The 17918-nt window shown below is 46.7% G+C and overlaps 1 protein-coding gene and 1 long non-coding RNA gene across 7 annotated transcripts in view; one reads left to right on the top strand and one right to left on the bottom strand.

Moving 5' to 3' along the window:
- LOC123776492 (uncharacterized) overlaps positions 1-13282 on the top strand; it is a 103098-nt gene extending 89816 nt beyond the window's left edge. Inside the window, exons 2-5 of one of the 3 annotated variants that reach the window (XR_015722862.1) lie at positions 3009-3162; positions 4044-4382; positions 6460-6803; positions 8919-13282. This is a non-coding gene — a long non-coding RNA (uncharacterized LOC123776492). Of the gene's footprint in view, positions 1-3008; positions 3163-4043; positions 4383-6459 lie in introns of all 3 variants that reach the window. The other 2 variants (XR_015722863.1, XR_015722861.1) reach the window with 2 other exon arrangements.
- Positions 1-17918, bottom strand: part of PIP5K1B (phosphatidylinositol-4-phosphate 5-kinase type 1 beta) — a 295798-nt gene that overhangs the window by 25261 nt on the left and 252619 nt on the right. The gene's annotated exons all lie outside the window — the stretch shown is intronic.

Raw genomic sequence — 17918 nt, 5'->3', positions numbered from 1 at the left:
GCCGATGCTCACGTTGCTAGGCCAAGGCCTGCATGCACCGAGCCCTGGATCACGTGCTTGTGAGGACAGCCTAGGTGTCCCTTTGGCAGGCAACAAATGCCACAGGAACGCAGGCAGATAGTCTTGGACCACAGAGGCCTTTACGAGGGGAAACCACCTTGTTTGGTCACGATGCGGGAACCGGTGGCCAATGTTGAAGCCATTGGTCTATTTTGATAGTACAGAAATTGTTAATTGATCTCGGAGCTCAGGAATGCACAGGTTCTTCCCCCACTGAAATAAAAGTTACATTTTTAACCTCTGGCAACGTTCCATGGGAAGGTTGTGCAGGAACATGACCTCGGCCAGCAGTGATGATAGAGTGGGTACCACGAGGGTGGGGAGAAGAAGCTGGCCGTCAGCCCGGTGCGGCCAAGCTGCTAGGGCCTGAGAACGGCCGCGTGGAAGACGGCTCCGTCTCTCCCCTCACCCATGACCAGGCCCTGCCCTGCAGGGCCCAGCTCAGAGCTCACCCCTTCTGAGAGCGCGAGTCTGGAGCCAGCCTCTGAGCCTCCCCACTGTCATCCTCGGCCCTTCCCTAGGCTGGGAGCCACACAACATCTTCCTTCAGTACACACGAACCCATTCATGGAAGCTATGTGAAATAGTTAGAAATCCTGACCTTTTCGACTTTTAAAAAAAGTGTCACAAGAATTGTATGAATCTTAATAAATCAGGTTCATTGGTGTTTTTCCTGATCATAAAAGATAATGAAAAATGGTAAAAATACTAGATGAGTAGGAAGAAGCAAGGGTGAGAGGAGTCTCCGGTGGGCCTCTCAGCTGGTGAGGTGGGAGAGCATGGCAACGAAGGGGTTAATGAAGGGGTACACTGCCTCCATGGGTTTTCTGGTACATTCTGGCCTCAGGTAAAAAAAAAAAAAAAAAAAGTCCTCTTGGTTTCCAGAAACCTAAGATGGGTTACACAGTGTGGGACACAGAATTTGTTCCGATGGACTTGAAAGAGCGGGGTGAGCGTGGCCTCTCTCGATCGAGCTGCTGACTTTGTAACGTAAACCTTCATAGATTTCTTGGTTTAGTAAACGAGCAGCTTTCAGGAGATGCGGCTCTGAGAGGCACTGCGCGGGAATGAGTACTGCTCAAGTTAGGTTTTGGATCCAAAGTAACGATGCAGTGATGGGCTTTTGCTTTCAGCTGCTACAATGTCCCCCACGAAACATGAATAAGTTACCTACCTAAACATCAAAGCTAGAAATAAGGTGGTCAGAAAATAGATTAAGTGTGGGATGACTCTTGATTTTTATTCCTGGTTTTTTTTTTTTTTTTTGGGTATTTTTATATAATTAAAAAAATCTCTAATGGCTTCTGGGTTATTTAATGAACATATAATTTATTTGATGAAGTTCAGAACTCAGTTTTCAAGATTAAGGGTATAACCAAGAGTATTCTGGAAGTGATTTTTCTTTTCACTTGAACTCTACGCCCAAAGTGGGGCTTGAACTTGTAACCCTAAGATAAAGAGTTGCATACTCTATCGGCAGCCAGGCATCTGGGGAAGTCATTTTTCTTTAGAAGTTTTTTAATAGTACTACATGGAGTGTAAAATACGGCTAAACTCATCTTCCTTTTTCTGCCGTCCTGTTGTGATCCAGAATCACTCCCCTAGAAGTAAATCCATTATGTACATATTTTTCAGTCTAATATTTATCTTCTATTTTTGGTAACTACGAGGAAGCTACTCGATGGTTTAGAAAAAAATGAGGGTATTCTTTGGGATTTACCGATTATTTTGGCTAAAATACACTGTGATTACAGAACACAAATACCAGATTTCCTTAGTATTCTACGGTCAAATTTGATAAAAATCAAACTGGTATTGTTTTCACATGTATTAGAGTACTTTCCTATCTCAATAGCTCGTTCTGAGCATCATTTGGGGGATGAAAATGAGGTTCGTAGGGACTCATATCCAGGTTATATAAAGAACTCCTGTAACAATAAAAGGGCAAATCACCCAATTAAAAAACGAATAAAGGATGTGGACAGACACTTCCCTCAGAGAAGAAATACGAATGGCCAAGAAGCATACGAAAAGATGCTAAACATCATTCGTCATGAGGGGAACACAGATAAAAACTGCAGTGAGCTACCCCTTCGCCCCTCCTGAGCAGGCTATCCTAAAGACAGGCGAGAACAAGAGCTGGAGAGGGTGGGAAGAAACTGGAACCATCCGATGCCACTGAGGAGATGGGAGGAAGGTGCAGCAGCTCTGGGGAACAGTTTGCTGGGTCCTTAAAACCATACAACCCAGCAATTCTACTCCTAGATGCAGATCCAGGAAAAATGAAAACACGTGCCCACACCAAAACTCGTACACGAATGCTCCCAGTCACATTCTTCAGAATAGTCCCGAAGTGTTACGAACCCACACGTCCTCTAGTTGATGAATGCATAATTCCTACAATGGGTTATTATTTGGCAATAAGAAATAATGATGTACTGATATGTGCAACTGGATGGGTGAATCTTGAAAACGTTTATGCTTAATGAAAGCAGCTAGTCCTAAAGGACCACGTACTGTGTGATTTCACTTATGTGAAATGTCCAGAAGAGGCCGATCTAGGGAGACAGAAGGCAGATGAGTGGTTGCCGGGGGTGGGGGTGGGGGTGGGGGTGAGAGGGTGAGGACTAGGGAATGACTGCTCTTGGGTGTGGAGTTTCTTTTTGGCCTATTGAAGACGTTCTAAAATTAGCCTCTGGTAATGTACAACTTGGTGAATATACTCAAGCCACCAAACTGTACACTTTGGGTAAATTTTAGAGTATGTGAAATATCTTAATGAAGTAATATGTTTCATGAGGCACCTAAGGGTTACAATTTTAAAACTGATCTCAGTGCATAGTACTAGAAATTATCAGAAATTTGATGGAATAGTTTAGGTCGCATAAATTCTAGAGCTGTTCTGAGTAGATTCCAGTCATTCAGAAAACATTTTTGTTTCCTAATAGAGAAAAAAGAAAATTCCAGTTGACCTGGCAACATGAAAGAATTGGGCTCTGAGATTCCACGCCGTGGGGTGAACAGACCATGCGTGCAGGTCCGTGGAAGCCCGGGGAACTGTCTACACTGTCCCAGGACCAGCTGGTGTGGCACAGCGCACAGGTACGGGGACCTTCCTCCAGGGCACCCACCACTTTCTGGTCTCTTCCATTTACATCATCTCTGCCTGGCCCCCTCTTGGATTTGTTGCCCCAATGCGTCTACTTCACAGATGAGGGAACTGAGATGTAGGTAGGGAGGCAAAGGGACTTGCCCAAGGTCACACTGCCGTTGAGAGTTTAGGATCTGAACTTTGTCTTCCAATGAAGCCCTCTTTCAAGGGCCAGCTCTGTGGAAATTTTAGAAATTTGCCATCGCAGAAACTGAGGGCGCAAAGGCATACGTGCCTCGGAACTCAATTCTGCGATCCAGCAAAAACAAAGGCATGATAGAGCTGGAGGTGACTGCAGAGATCCTTGCTTGAGGAGAGTAAAGATGGCCAGAAAGGTTTGGGGAAAAGCAGGCAGAATATGCTTTACAAATAAATAAAATTTTCTTCCTTAAAAATTAAAAAAAAAGAATGACCCTATAATCCAGCAATCCCATTTCTGGGTATATACCCCCAAAGAAGAAAACACAGTCGGAGATATTGTTTACCCAGTGCTGTGGGCTAAACTGTGCGTCTGCCCCTCATTCATATCTTAAAGTCCTGATGCCCAGTGCTTCACAATGTGTCTGTATTTGGAAATAAGGTCTTCAAAGAGGTGACTAAGGTTAAATGAGATCATTGGGATAGGCTCTAATCCATTAGGACTGGTGCCCTTAATAGAAGAGATCACGTGGGGTGGGGGGGGGTGCGTCCGTGGCTCAGTCACTTGAGTGTCTGACTCTTGGTTTCAGCTCAGGTCCTGACCTCAGGGTGCTGAGATTGAGCCCTGCATCGGGCTCTGAGCTCAGCGTGGGGTCTGCTTGTCCCTCTCTCTTTCACAAATACCTTAAAAAAGGGTTTAGGACAGAAACATGAACACAGGCCGTGTGCAGACAGGGGAAACGACAGCCAGCAACCAGCCAAGGAGAGAGGCCCCAGAAGAAACCAACCCTGCTGCCACCTTGATCTTAGACTTGGAGCCCGCAGAACTGTGAGACAATGAATTTTTGTGGTTCAAGCCGCTTCGTCTGTGAAGCTTTATGAGGGCAGCCCTGGCAAATGAATACACCCGTGTCCGCAGCACCCAGTAGTTGGCAGCAACCCGAATGTCCGCTGATGGAGGAACAAAATTGACACACACGGTGCAGCGTCATTCAGCCTTGAAAAGGAAGCGAATTCTGACCTATGTTAATGGGTGAGTCTGTAGGACACATTTCTCAAGACAAATGCGGTGTAATTCCATTTCCATGAGGGACCTAGCCTAGTCAAATTCACAGAGGTAGAAAGGGAATGAAGGGTGGTGGGCGGGGGGAGTAGATTCATGGGGACAGAGTTTCAGTTCTGCAGGATGAAGAGAGTTCTGGAGATGGGCTGCCTCATCCTGGGAGTGTATGTAACACTATCGAACTGTACACTTAAAAATGGTTAAGAGGGGAAGGGTTATGTGATGTGAAATTTAAAGATTTTGAGCGAGAGAGCACGAGCAGTGGGGAGGGGCAGAGGCAGAGGGAGAAGCAGACTCTTCACTGAGCAGGGAGCCCGATGCGGGGCTCGATGCCAGGATCCTGAGCCGAAGGCAGATGCTTAACTGACTGAGCCACCCAGGTGCCTCTGTTGAGTTTTACCACAATAAAAAGAATAATATTTAACAAGAACAATAGTTACTTAAGCTGCTAACATTTTAATTAAAAAAATGACTCCTGAAAGAACCCTGTAAAAAGAATATATATAGCTCTGTACCAATCATTAGGCACGTATACAGTTAAGTCCCATTAAGTGCATTCTGGATAATCTGACATTAATACATCCTGGCATTCGCGCAGCCTCCTTTATGTACTGAGTACAGAGGATGACTTATCTAGTGAGTGAGACCAGAGACCAGAACCGGCAGGTCACTTCCCTCCAAGAGAATGCATTTGAGGAAAACGGGTTCCTGAGCTGAGAGAACCTCACAGGCAGAGCATGAACTCTGGAATTGGATGATTTAGCCTTGAATTCTGGCTCTTCGGAGCTGTGGGTGATACTGGATGACTTTCTTCACCCCCCTGAGCTCCAGGTTCCCACAGAGAAAATGAGAATAATATCAAACATGCAGGACAGTTGGAGAGATGAGGGTCATGAATGTACAACACAAACCCCCGTGTGTGCGTCCTGTGGTCTAGATGTTAGGATGGAGCAGAGATCGAACTCAGTATCTCTGCCTGGCGGAACTGACATAGGACAGAGGCAGACAGACAAGGAGACAAATACTTAAAGCACAGACGAGATGCAGGAGAGTGAGTGTACAGATCCTCTGTGAACAGCCAACTCTCCTTGCTCAGCCAGTGCAGTCTGAGGGATCTCAGGCATGAGTCAGACACTAGGGGACACAGGTATATCCCCTCCACTCCAGGGCGCACCAGCCTGCTCTCTGAAGAACCCCCCACTGCAGGGCACCCCCGCTCCCTGACTGCTCTAAGGATCACATGCTAACTGCACACTCATTCCGTGGCTTCTCTAACCTCTTTTAAAGACTGGGGGTGGGTGGTCAGCCACCAGTTGCACAACTGGTTTTCAGCCACTTGCTTTGCAAGTCCTGCAGGTTTGTTTTGGGCCTCAGCTGAAACCGATAATAAAAATAATTCATTTTCACATTATGTTTTTAGCAAAGAGATTAGTAAAGGTTATACATATCACTGAAGATACAGATGTATCTTTCCTTTTTTTCTTTTTTTTAAATTTTATTTGTCTCAGAGAGGGAGGAGCAGGCTCCGCACTAAGCAGGGAGCCCGATGGGGGACCCGAGCCCAGGACCCTGGGATCATGACTTGAGCCAAAGGTAGCCGCTTAACTGAGCCACCCAGGCGCCCCAAAGCTGTATCCTTCCTAATCAAGACATGCCTCACGTAGAATATCAAGTATTTGTGATTAAGATCCTATTATATACTTGAATGTGTATGGGAATGTCCATTGCTACTTAAAAAAAATTAACGGAATGTACAAGAATAGGGAGAAAATGCAAGAATAAATCATCCACCCCAACTAAAATGCGCCTATAGCCTGAAGCAAATTCCTCCTTCCCTGAAGATGCCTCAAGCAGTAAAGTTAAGATCGGTTCTAAGAAGGATTTTCACTTAAATGTCAGAGCCACTGATCAATTTCAGGTTTGTTTCTCTTCCGGTCTGACATGGGGGGATACGCGTTATTCTTGCTCCTTAGTCCTCTTGACTGTACTGTTGGTTTCTTGGGCACAGGCCTATCCGGAATCAATCTCTACTCTGATTGGTTTCCAGATTCCTTCTTTGGGGTCACTATAAGTGAGAGCACCTCTCTTGGGAGCAGTGGCCTCGAATCCCCACCGCTGTGTCAGAGGGCCTGCCACTCCTCAGCCTCGCAGCCTGGGAAGATCCATTTCGAGAAGCAACGTTACGTGACTAGGTTTAAGAGTCTGGCTGCCTGCCTGGGTTCTGCACCATCCACTTTTGCCACGAGTCCTTCAAATCAGACTGAGGGCTAATTGAGCCTAATTTGCAACAAGGCTTTCGGGATGTTCTTCCCTTGTAAAATCAGAGGAGAGGTCCATCCTTTGCAGCTGCTCCGGGCTCTGCTCTCTGCACCCTTGGCAAGCCCGTCACAGGTAAGAGCTGTGCGGGAGGGGGCCTCTCAGCTCCTCAGAATGCTCCCCCGGAGAGCAGACGGGAATGGTTCTCTGATGTCACCCGGGCCTCTCTGTCGCTCGGTTTTGGTACCAGCACCATCCGTTTGGCTTCACTGGCGAGCATCGGCCTGGTTGGGCTGCTGGTAGCAGTCATTGATGACTTTATAGCCGGGAACACTCTGAGTTCTGCTCGCAGCCCTGATGAGTGTCTTATAGCTCATTCTCATGGGGGGGGGGGGCATGTGCTCAGGGGACAGCCAGTACGCTCCACAGGTTTTTGTCTTTAAAAGTTATCTTCTCACTGCCTTGAGGTTCTTTTATCAAAGTAATCTATCCCATGATAAAATGACTTACGATGAAAAGCAACGACCTCCTGTCCTGCCGCCTGACCCCACCCCGGGGGCAGCGTCTTTAGGGATCGCTCTTTTTTTAGCCGTTCTGGTGGTTCCTTTCATATCTTCAGATGAATCAGGGAATAAAAAGTATTCTCAACCTAAAGCATCACGTATTGATTCCATCAGGAGGACATGACCCTCCCCTACACTGTACTTCCTCCCAGCATTTGCTATTTATATTTTACTTAGTTTGTAACTGAATAATACGCTTGACCTTTTTTATTCCATACACCGGATATTTTGAATTTCCTGTATCATTTCATCTTTGTCCCTGCTTTCCTCTCTCACTTGGTATTAGATCCACTTAAAAAAAACCTTCTTTTATCTCTACTTTGTCACGGCCCTTAATATTTATATTCTGTCTTGCAGCTATAACCACCTTTTTTCCTGCCTTGTCCATGAATTGATTCTAAAATGAGAAAACGGATATGGAAAATTTATATTCTAATGACTACGTAAATACTGTGAATGCCTGGCCACCAGGGAGTGAGCGTTCTATTCCCCTCTCTAGATGCAAAGCCATGCTTCTGGGCCATGCAAAGAAAAATGTGCCCAACAAGACTAACTGGAATCCCGCCCCCCCCCCATGTTAGGCTGTTCCATGTTGGGGGGGGTTGCTCTTTAGAAAGGGACTGCCATGGGGATTCAACGCAGACAGTGTGCAGACTAAGGCTTAGATACAGCCCTGCCCTCCGATTATGAGTTACAAGTCTGGGCAAGTCCTGACTCCGAGCTCCTGCCCCGTCATGTGGAAATAGGAATGACAGGCCCTGCCCTGCCCATGTCATCGGGCCAGCAAGAGACCGAAGTCAGATAATGCAGATGAGAGTGAATGCCGACAGAGTCTCGCTCTTCTGCACAAACGAAAAGGGGCAGCACCAGGACTGTTACCTTTGGGGCTCTATGTCGCCGTGGGGGTGGGGCTTGGATGACATCTGCTTGCATAGGTTTATCCTCACATTTTGCAAAGAATTTCTTTTCTGCTAGTCTAAGTTTAGCTACCAGAACATTGACAAGAAGAGTGGACAGGAAAACTCTACCCATAGAGAAAACCCATAAGTGCAGCCTCGAGTCTCTTTCAAAGGCTGCAAATCCTCGTTCAGCCCTAGAGATACCGGCTGCCTGGGGGTGGGCTCATTCCAGCCTGGCTCAGACAGACACCTGTCATGTGAGGGTCAAGGCAACAGCCCGAGCCTCTCTCAGGAAAGCTCACTCGGGCTGCAGTGGCGCAGTGGTGGGGGGCTGAGGCAGCTGCAGAGTGTGGAATTCTGAAGCCCAGGCCCTGGGGTTCCTACTCGGAGCCCCAATAGTGTCTGCATGCAGCAAAGCTCACGCCGGGGCCAGGACAGAGCGGCTCTCTCACGGTGAGCTCTTTGAGCGGACAGGCAAGTGTGCAAGACGCCCCAGGGAAGTGGGAAGGTCACTGCCTCCGGACTGCTGCTTCACCACCCAACTGGCCTGCCGCACAGCAGGCTTGCAGAGGGATCTGCTGCTTCTGCTCTGTCTTGTCTCCTTTACAGCCAGGACCACGGCCGCTGCACTATGCTTTACAGTGCTCTCCCCCTCCTGCTATTTTTAGATGAGGCAGCTGCCTGTTCCTCCCGGAGGCTGGCAGAGTGGCAGCCCCTCTCCCGGGAATCTACGGCTGGCTGCCCGTAGGTCTCATGCTGGGGTCTACCTTGCCCCTCTCCCTACACAGGCAAACGCCTGAGGCACGAAGCCCACGGCAACACGGCACGCACAGCAGCAATGGGACCTGCTGGTGAAGCCCGAGGCGAGCTCTGCGCTGCCGGGTGCAGGTGTGGCTGGAACAGGAAGCCGCGGGGGCTCAGAGAGCTGGGCCAGCTGAGCTCCCACCAGCGGCGGCCTGTGTGGTGTGTGTGTGTGGGGGTGTGGCTGGAGGAAGAAACTCTTCGGCAAAGGCACCCTCCAACTGCAGGGACCTTTCCCACCACACTTCTCTAGGAGATTTATTTTTCTTTCTGATGCCTTCCCACCCACGCACTTCTGGCTGGCAGCTGTCACTGACCGTGATGTTTATGCCGCGATGACTGTGCCACACTCATTACTTCATTTAATCAGTAATGATAACTCTGTGAGCTTGGGGCTCTTCCTGTTTACTTGTAATGTGAGCATTAAGGCGAACCTGTCGAACCCCAGGTACCATGTGGGGCACCTGCATTCAGCCCAGGCGGACGGTGGGAGCCATGCCCACCCCACGCTGCCTCGGTGGAGCAGGAGCTCTCTGCTGTATTTTTAGGATTCTCGCCACAACAATGGCTCACTTACAAAGAACAAGAGATCTACAGATCCATTTCTAAATGGCCAATCTATTACCACCAGCCAGTCTTGACTGGCTTACAGACATTAAGGAACAGCCACAGGAACGTGGATACCCCAGGCACAGAAATTATTTTGAGACGGACCACAGACAACAAGGGAAAGCCAAAACTGTTCAGCTTCCGGACGCAAACGAAGGACAGTGTCTCCGTGACCTCAGGGGTCATGAGGGGCAGAAAGCAGAAGGGAACTTCCTGGCGTGATGGGAATGTTCTTTATCCTGATCTGGGTGACAGTCACTTGTGTGTATGCATCTGTCAAAATTCGTGGAACGACACACTTGAGACTTGTGCGTGTTACCATGTATAAATTCCAATAATGAGCGATCAGCATTGAAAACGGTATCTGCTTTTTACTCACTGAGCTATAAATCGTTCCTCCGAATGTGTACGGAGTGCTGAGCCGGCTCTGAGAGCCAAACCCTGGGTTGGTAAGTCACGTACGCATTGCTGGGTCATTGACTTAGTCTTTGAAAAAAGTGGGAGAAATACATAATTAATAAAGGCAAAAAAGAGGCAAATAAGTACATGTATCAGTACTATAAAATAAAAAGCTAAACGTTGACAAGGTAGCTTCTCTTGGACTTTACAACACTGAATCACTTAGGCTGTCTTGGAAAACATGATTTCTGTCCGTATCAGGCAGACCTTAGTATCAGAATTCATTCTCTTCCCAGAGCGCTTATCCATGGAGCTGAGACGTGCTTAAGTAGGTCCCAGAGGTAAGGCTTAGGGGGACAAGACAAATTCTAATACGAGCAGCCCACAAAACATCCCTGGCTAAGTGGCGCATGCTGAAAGCTGAGGCGATTATACTCTATAGCTACGCGTGGCCCTGCAAAGGCAATGGGAATTTGGGGTCTTTTAAATCCCAGGGGACCCATGGCCGGGAGAAGCAGTACGGTATGTGGAAGAATGAGCTAGAATAAAAGGCAGGGTAGCTGAGTTCTGGTACCAACTGGGCACCAAGGAGCTATGTATGCTGTGGGGGCACACGGGGGCCAAGGAGCTGGGTGAGCCATCTGACCTCCCTGGGCTCCAGCTTCCTCCCCGTAAACATCAGGGCTTTGAATCTGATGAGGCCCTCCCAGCTTCCGGAAGCTCGGGTTCTTAGCCCAGTTGGCCCTCTCTCAACTTCCCCAGAAAACCGAAGTCTGAGAACAGAGTAGCATATTAGAAATGCTGAAAAGGAAATGCCGTTTGCTATATAAGCTGACGGGACCAATAAGGGTTTAAAAGAAAACGACCAGGAGCTAATTCATTCCCAACCCCAGCACGAGACACCGCACCTCAGTGACGGAACTCCTACCGACGGTGGTCGGCGGCCAGATACTCTGAAAACTCTTTACACTTACTTGCTACGAGGACTGGAAAAAAGAATTCCAGAGAAGCAAAGCTTTATTCAGAGATGGTGTTATAGGCTGAATCGTGTCCCCTAAAACTCAAATGTCGAAGTCCCAGCCCTAAGTACCTCAGAATGTGACCTTATTTGGAAAGAGGTTATTACAGATGTAATCAGGCTGAGTTCGGACTAGAGTAGGGTGGGCTCTAACCCAGTGTGACCCATGTCCAGGTGGCACACGGGGAGACCACCACGTGGGGGTAACAGCAGAGCCTGGGGTGATGCTTCTATAAGCCAAGGAATGCCAAAGACCGCAAGCCGCCAGGCGACAAGACAGGACAGATTCTCCCTCACAGGCCTGGGAAGGAAGCAAGACTACCAACATGGCGGGCTTCCGGCCTCCAGAAGCCTGAGACGATACATTTCTGTGTAAGCCACCGAGCGTGAGGTACTTTGTTACAGCAATCCTAGCAAACCCACGCAGGGGCCATCAATGCTAACAGGAAACCCTTGCCTTGGAAACAGGCTGGCTCATGAGCGCTCGCCCTCCCTTCCCTCACCCCTAACACCAGTAACCTGAACCTTCAGGAAATGAATATTCTGGGGACCGGAGAAAAGTACCATTCCTATTCTTTGTTGAATATTACATTTTCTAACTTTAAAAAGTAAGGCCCTTCTTCAGTACAAGCCACCAAACATTCATTGAGGCTTTATCATTTACCAGAAATCATTAGATAATATGTGCGCCTTAGCTTTCAGACCTGACTTGGGTCTTCCTCGCACCAATGCGCTAAAAATGCAGAGGGCTGAAATGACCACACTCAGCATCATTTAGTCAACATCCAAAGTACTATCAAGTCTTTGGAAGCTGCTGGAAAAAATAACATGAGAACAGATTACGAGGCAGCTTTGCTTTCCACAGATGTAATTATAACTGTTCAGGGGCTTCGGAAAACCATAAGCAGAATTGATTTTCAGTGTGGCTGGTGGCTTCAGAGAGGTTCAGAATGACAAGGAGTTTCTTATATGTGGTGAGGCCAGTGCCAAACTAATTATAAGCTCTGATTTGAATCACTGGAAAATGTCACTGAAACTACCTGTCTCTGCTGGCCAGGTCAGCACCCTGTCCTGAGTCATTAAATACATAAGCAGTGTAGGGGGAGTGAAAGCGCGAAGACTTGGAGGTGCCTGGCTGGGATGACCTGGGAGGCGTACAGCATTGGCAGCTCGGAGAACAACCGGGACTTATTTTGGTTTTCTAATCACGGCTCACCTTTAATCTCAGGCAGTGACCCTTTTGTCCCAAGACCCCTCCTATAATTTAAGGAACAAACTAGGTGCTTTAAAAACAAGGCCAGTTTACCCACTTCCTGCAATAGTGATTCTCGAACTTTCCTATTATGCATTAGGATCCCCGGCAGGTCCAGGCAATGACATTTTAAACAACTTATTTCTGAAGCAGGGGCTCTAGCTATATCCAAGAAATACTGCCTAACAGACACCGAAAGAAAAATACTGCATGATCTCACTTCTGTGTGGAGTCTCGAAAAGTCAGATACGTAGAAACAGAGTAGAACGGTGGTTACCAGGGGCGCGGAGATGGGGAAATGGGACATGTTGGTCAAAGAACGCAAAGCTGCAATTATGTGGGGAGAATAAGTCTAGAGACGTAAGGTACTGCATGATGACCTCCGTTGATACTACCCTATTATATACTGGGCCACAGCCCGAGAGTGGATTTGAGGCGTGCTCACTACACACACACACACACACACACACACACACACAGTGGTACAACCTTCTAGTTATAAGATAAAGAAGTTCGGGGATGTAATGTTTGGTGACTCGAGCTAACAATACCGCATTATATATCTGAAAGTTACTAAGAGAGTAAACCTTAAAAAAAACACAACACCCCCTCCCCAAAACCAAACCAACCCGTAAAAAAAAAAAAAAAAAAAAAAAGAGACACAAAACATAGTCCCTCCCTTCAAGAGTCCATATCTAGTGAAGGTAACACACAAGCTAACATGTAGTAACGAGAGCCAAGCTCCTGGTCTCACACAAACAAAATAACAATGTGAGGATCGGTACGCTAGCTTGCTCACAGTAATCACCTCACTATGTATGTATCTGTATCTATCTCAAATCCGATTCTATATCTTAAAGACAATTTTTATTAAATATATATTATAGAAACCAAAGAGTTCTAGGGGAGGACAAACTGGAATCACACATGCAAAGTAAGAACAGGAAGTAGGATAATAAATTCCCAATCTATTTAGCATGATGAAAATTGGTGAGTTGCATGGGTACTATTTCCTATGTAACTTTTTTGAAAATAGTACTTTGCAGAAATCTGTCCTAGGCATTCAAAATTAATGTATTAGGCTATGGTCAAGAAGTACTAAATTCTGTAGTTTCTGGAGTATAGATCCTTTACCTCTTTGGTTAGATTTATTCGTAGGTACCCTATGACACAGCGATTGCACTACTGGGTCTTTACCCCAAAGATACAGACGTAAGAAGGAGCACATGCACCCCAACGTTCATAGCAGCAATGTCCACGATAGCCAAACTGTGGAAGGAGCCGAGATGCCCTTCGACAGACGAATGGATAAAGAAGATGTGGTCCATATACACAATGGACTATTACTCAGCCATCAGAAAGGATGAATACCCACCATTTGCATCCACATGGATGGAACTGGAGGGGATTATGCTAAGTGAAATAAGTCAGGCAGAGAAAGACAATCATATAGTTTCAGTCATATGTGGAACATAAGGAATAGCATGGAGGACCACAGGGGAAGGAAGGGAAAACTGAAGGGGAGGGGAAATCAGAGGGGGAGATGAACCATGAGAGATTAAGGACTCTGGGAAACACTCTGAGTGTTTCAGAGGGGAGGGGGGTGGGGGATTGTGATAGGCCGGTATTAAGGAAGGCACATACTGCATGGTGCACTGGGTGTTATATGCACGTAATGAATCATGGAACATTACATCAAAAACTAATGATGTACTGTGGGGACTAACATAACATAATTTAAAAAAAAGTACTAAAATCTAAAAACAAAATGAGAAAGAAAGAAATACTGACTTAGAAGGATGATGAGGATTGATGTGCAGCCTGGAAACGGTGTGGGGTGCTTCTGTGAATGGTCAAGGACCAGAACGATCAGCTCGGGGAGTGTGGCCACGAGTATGGCGAGGCTGCTGGTCCCCGCTCAAGTCCCTGTCTGTGCTCTGCAGCTGGTGCCGAGAGTGCCCCGAGGGGCTGGCGGGGCGGCTGTGTAGGCTGGACCTGGCTGGTGTTGGGAGCCCCGAATACTGGGGTCAGATCCACAGCCATGTGCCACGCATCACACAAAATAGTCCACCTTCCAGAAAACGCACGCATAAGCCAACTAAGAAGTGATTCGGCACTTGATAAAACCACAAAACATCCCAGCCGTTACTGTACACCGTTCGTACACCTGCCTTTTCGTTACACGTTAATGGGCCTCACAGTCTGTAAATACAAATATTCACGTTTACAAGCTGCCACAGAAATGACAGCCTTCCCCACTTAGCCCACCTACTCCCGAGAAGGCTCAATTACTCATTTTTGGAGTCTGATTTAAACTCAACTTATTTTGGACAATGCCCATCTTTTGTACGGATGTCTAAATCCTATTTACATGGAACTTCTCAACGGCGATTCATAAAAATGCCCTCAACGTATTTGTCACTTCGAGGCCTTCCCAGCATTTCCTTCAATGAAGTCGTTCCATCCCCTCTGAGTTGATTACGAGGAGGAACTTGAAAGCTTCGGTTCCTTCCTCAGGGGTTCCCCTGCTAACTAACCGCCGTTACTTGGCTGGACAGGAGCAGGTCTTTACCTACGCAACAGTGGTAAACATCACTTCCCTTATTTACCGTAAGGTTCACGTGAATAATTCATAGGCAAGTGTCCGCATGCTTCCTGCTCTTGGAAGGTACCTATTAAATGTCCACTTTTCCACTAAAGCTGGAGGTGCCTAAATTCACCTCCTCACAGTCTCTCTGTCTCTGGCAATATGACAGCATCGGTGAGGATTCAAAAAGGTGACCCTTACCAAGTCAGTCACTTGTATTTAATATGTTTTAGTGGTTATTCGTATTATCACTGTAGACGGTACTGAAGAAACAGACATTTTATGGACTTCAGAGGCATAAAAGGAGCAGCACACTGAGAAATGTGTAACCACCAGCATTCTGGGAAAAACAGATGCATAGAGATATGCATGCATATCTCTATGTATATATACTGTACATTTCACTGATAAAGGATGTGTAGCAATTTACAAATTACAATATGCAGTCGTTTTTACTGTAACGTCCATAGAACTGTCACAGAATGCTTTTGTTGATTTTTGTAGAACTCAGGCATCCATACCCAAACTAGGATGCAAACGATGATGTGTGGCCCCATTAGGGTGGTTCGTATTTTCCTTTACACTAATAAGACGAAAATGAAATAAAGACATGTCAGAATTTCACTTATTAGTCAGTAATATGGGCTGCATCCGTCCTGAATGGGAAAACAGTTTTCAAATACCGGTGGGCTAGTTCCTCAATTTTTCATGCTATTGACAATGCGATGGCTAGGGCTACCACACGCTTTTAAGTCCAAAAAAACAGACCATCAAAAACACTGTAAATCTAGCCCTTACAGGGCTCGACACCTGCTGTGGGCTGAGGGCTCCTACCTCAGTCTACCAACGTGATGTCACTGAATGAGAAGCCGGAAAGGAACACAAAGGAGCACACCGCCATGTAGGATTTCCACAATACGGACACCATGTATCCAAGTACCCTTGAGAGCAAATGACAGAGAGGAAGTAAAGTCACTAAGGAGGGACGACTGTTGGGGACCACCCTTAAAAAACTGTCACTCATGCAACTGTAAGCTTCTGTCATTTAATTTCCAGTAATGGCTGTGTTGAACAACTGGCTCCCAAAATTTGACCGCTGACTTTCACGAGTCGGAAGGAGCGCGCTGCAGCCCACCACCTCACAAAGCCAATAGGAAAACAGCAGGAGCAACGTTTTGTCCGATCTACTCAAGTTGCCACTTTCATTGGAATCACTCTTGTTCCCGGCAAAATGTCAGTGAACCGCAGAGCCGGCGGCACTCCGGAGTAATTGTGAGAGGCACTCCAATTCAGATGTCCACGTGTAATTCCTTAAATCCACGCACGCTAAAAACACAATTACACGGGTATTTCGACTTTGAAGATTTAAGAGCCCATTGTTTTCAGCTCCAAAAACTGAACGCTGAGAAGGAGTGTTTCATGAATGGAAGATGATATATATTAAGGAAATAAAATCCACAATGTTTGGACGCATAAAAGTTCGTGTGTCTTGGTACTAACGACCCACTTTGTCTGACCAAAGCTTTTCCTCCTGTTGTGGGAAAGATGATCTCAGACAATCCACCCTGTGCAATACTGCTTATGTAGGACAATTTCCTACTAATTGCCAGGGAAAGCCAAACACCCGCCGAAATCATTAAAGCTGAGGCCAGTCCTGTTACAAACACACAATGAATAAGCATCTAAAAGACTTGGCCCAGTGCCTGGTCTTGACAACCTATAATTAACCCTACTATAATTCTAGATGGCACCGCGTTTCAATGAAAAACAACTTAAGGAAGAACAAATGACCCTTTAAACAATTTTAAATTTCACCAGTCAATGATTTCAGAAAGTCAACATCACCTCTTACAATATCTACGAAAAGGTCAACGGAAAGGTCACTGGATCCAGAGTTGAGGGACTCGGATTCTCATCTTGATTCTGCTGTTACCTGGCTATATTTCAGTGATACTGAGTAAATAATGTCACCTCTATGCACCTTAGTTTCCCAATTTATAAAGGAAAGGTGTTGGGCTAAATAATGGCCAGTTTTAAATTAATTTATTAATTTTTTTAGAGACAGAGAGAGCATGCAGGTGGAAGGCAGGGGGAGAGGGAGAGGGAGGAAAAGAATCCCAAGCAGGCTTCATGCTCAGTGCGGAGCCCGACACGGGGCCCGATCTCACAACTCTGAGATCACGATCTGAGCCGAAATCAAGAGCTGGACGCTTAACCGACTAAGCCGCCCAGGTGCCACAATGGACATTTTTTTTTTTTTTTTAATGAGGATATCAAGCTCCATCATTAAGAGAACTTTGTATCCCGGGATGCCTGGGTGGCTCAGTCGGTTGTGTGCCTTCAGCTCAGGTCATGATCCCGGGGTCCTGGGATCGAGCCCTGAGTTGGGCTCCCAGCTCCATGGGGAACCTGCTTCTCCCTCTCTGCCTGCCGCTCCCCTGCTTGTGTTTTCTTGCTCTGTCAAATAAATAATACAATCTTAAAAAAAGAGAGAATTTTGTGTCCCAAAATGAATTAAAAACTCGACAAATACATCCTGAATGTTCTTCTCGTCAACAACCACGAGGACCCTCTTACAGGGTTGCAAGGTTGCACTCCCCTTTGTTCCTCTGAACAAACGCCGTGATTCCTCTCATTTCCAAATGTCTATCTGACCTTCTCTCCAATGTGTATTATCAGCGTCCTTACGGAAGCTTGTTTACTTGAGAGAACAAGGCTCTCTTTTCCGGGAGATCAGAAAGCAGTTCCCAGAAGGGGGCAGAGTGGGAGGTAGAGGGTGTGCTCGGGTACAAAAGGGGCCTTATAACGTGGATGTGCTAGGAGAACAGGTGCGGTGGTCCCAGCCTCTGGGCCGGGCAACGCAGTGCTCATACACGGCTAAGTCTTATTTTAAAATTCTGAGTCTGTGGTTTTTTGTTTTTGTTTTTTTTCCAAACACTGTTCAATTAAACAATTTTACAGTTTGAAGCACGCTGTGCCTGAGATCACGTAACAGCAAAACCACCATCCCTAATAATAGCGCTAACTGCACCGCCCGGAGGCAGCAGGCCTGGCGCTCAACATACCATCTCATTTGTGATTTTAACAACCCACCGCTTCCTACAGGGCACAAATGAGGTCCT

The sequence above is a fragment of the Ursus americanus genome, chromosome 34 (genome assembly GCF_024610735.1).
Source record: "Ursus americanus isolate L20-20 chromosome 34, mUrsAme1.1.p, whole genome shotgun sequence".
Taxonomy (NCBI): Eukaryota; Metazoa; Chordata; class Mammalia; order Carnivora; family Ursidae; genus Ursus; species Ursus americanus.
The sequence above is the reverse complement of the archived record's forward strand: the minus strand, read 5'-3'. Positions and strand labels throughout refer to the sequence as shown.